Source organism: Cryptomeria japonica, unplaced genomic scaffold (genome assembly GCF_030272615.1).
Source record: "Cryptomeria japonica unplaced genomic scaffold, Sugi_1.0 HiC_scaffold_35, whole genome shotgun sequence".
NCBI lineage: Eukaryota > Viridiplantae > Streptophyta > Pinopsida > Cupressales > Cupressaceae > Cryptomeria > Cryptomeria japonica.
In genome coordinates, this window is record NW_026728857.1 from 515,174 (window position 1) to 517,500 (window position 2,327).

Genomic DNA, 2,327 nt, shown 5'->3' on the forward strand with positions numbered 1-2,327 from the left:
TATCTGTGTATCGGACGCGTCGCGGGATAAGGGGTTGTCACTGGTAGTCGCCCCAAGCGCGTCCGATGCTTGGACCATTCCGAGGCGGACCCGAAGCCTCTTCCGTCTAGCCGTTGGGTCCTTCTCGCCGCATCCCTCGCCTCGCACCCCGATTGCTATGCGGTGAGGCTCCTCGGCCGCCTTGGAACTATCTGTGTATCGGACGCGTCGCGGGATAAGGGGTTGTCACTGGTAGTCGCCCCAAGCGCGTCCGATGCTTGGACCATTCCGAGGCGGCCCCGAAGCCTCTTCCGTGTAGCCGTTGGGTCCTTCTCGCCGCATCCCTCGCCTCGCACCCCGATTGCTATGCGGTGAGGCTCCTCGGCCGCCTTGGAACTATCTGTGTATCGGACGCGTCGCGGGATAAGGGGTTGTCACTGGTAGTCGCCCCAAGCGCGTCCGATGCTTGGACCATTCCGAGGCGGCCCCGAAGCCTCTTCCGTGTAGCCGTTGGGTCCTTCTCGCCGCATCCCTCGCCTCGCACCCCGATTGCTATGCGGTGAGGCTCCTCGGCCGCCTTGGAACTATCTGTGTATCGGACGCGTCGCGGGATAAGGGGTTGTCACTGGTAGTCGCCCCAAGCGCGTCCGATGCTTGGACCATTCCGAGGCGGACCTGAAGCCTCTTCCCTCTAGCCGTTGGGGCTTTCTCGCCGCATCCCTCGCCTCGCACCCCGATTGCTATGCTGTGAGGCTCCTCGGCCGCCTTGGAACTATCTGTGTATCGGACGCATCGCGGGATAAGGGGTTGGCAGTGGTAGTCGCCCCAAGCGCATCCGATGCTTGGACCATTCCGAGGCGGCCCTGCAGCCTCTTCCGTCTAGCCGTTGGGGCCATCTCGCCGCATCCCCCACCTCGCACCACGATTGCTATGCGGTGAGGCTCCTTGGCCGCCTCGGAACTATCTGTGTATCGGACGCATCGCGGGATAAGGGGTTGTCACTGGTAGTCGCCCCAAGCGCGTCCGATGCTTGGACTATTCCGAGGCGGCCCTGCAGCCTCTTCCGTCTAGCCGTTGGGGCCATCTCGCTGCATCCCCCACCTCCTCGGCCGCCTCGGAACTATCTGTGTATCGGACGCATCGCGGGATAAGGGGTTGGCAGTGGTAGTCGCCCCAAGCGCGTCCGATGCTTGGACTATTCCGAGGCAGCCCTGCAGCCTCTTCCGTCTAGCCTTTGGGGCCATCTCGCCGCATCCCTCGCCTCGCACCCCGATTGCTATGCGGTGAGGCTCCTCGGCCGCCTGGGAACTATCTTCGTATCGGACGCATCGCGGGATAAGGGGTTGTCACTGGTAGTCGCCCCAAGCGCGTCCGATGCTTGGACTATTCCGAGGCGGCCCTGTGGCCTCTTCCGTCTAGCCGTTGGGGCCATCTCGCCGCATCCCCCACCTCGCACCCCGATTGCTATGCGGTGAGGCTCTTCGGCCGCCTTGGAACTATCTTCGTATCGGACGCATCGCGGGATAAGGGGTTGTCACTGGTAGTGGCCCCAAGCGCGTCCGATGCTTGGACTATTCCGAGGCGGCCCTGCAGCCTCTTCCGTCTAGCCGTTGGGGCCATCTCGCCGCATCCCCCACCTCGCACCCCGATTGCTATGCGGTGAGGCTCCTCGGCCGCCTTGGAACTATCTTCGTATCGGACGCATCGCGGGATAAGGGGTTGTCACTGGTAGTCGCCCCAAGCGCGTCCGATGCTTGGACTATTCCGACGCGGCCCTGTGGCCTCTTCCGTCTAGCCGTTGGGGCCATCTCGCCGCATCCCCCACCTCGCACCCCGATTGCTATGCGGTGAGGCTCCTCGGCCGCCTTGGAACCATCTTCGTATCGGACGCATCGCGGGATAGGGGGCTGTCACTGGTAGTCGCCCCAAGCGTGTCCGATGCTTGGACCATTCCTAGGCGGCCCTGAAGCCTCTTCCGTCTAGCCGTTGGGGCCTTCCCGCCCCATCCCTCGCCTCGCACCCCCGATTGCTATGCGGTGAGGCTCCTCGGCCGCCTTGGAACCATCTGTGTATCGGACGCATCGCGGGATAAGGGGTTGGCACTGGCAGTCGCCCCAAGCGCGTCCGATGCTTGGACCATTCCGAGGTGGCCCTGAAGCCTCTTCCGTCTAGCCGTTGGGGCCTTCCCGCCCCATCCCTCGCCTCGCACCCCGATTGATATGCGGTGAGGCTCCTCGGCCGCCTTGGAACTATCTGTGTATCGGACGCATCGCGGGATAAGGGGTTGGCACTGGTAGTCGTCCCAATCGCATCCGATGCTTGGACCATTCCGAGGCGGCCCTGCAGCC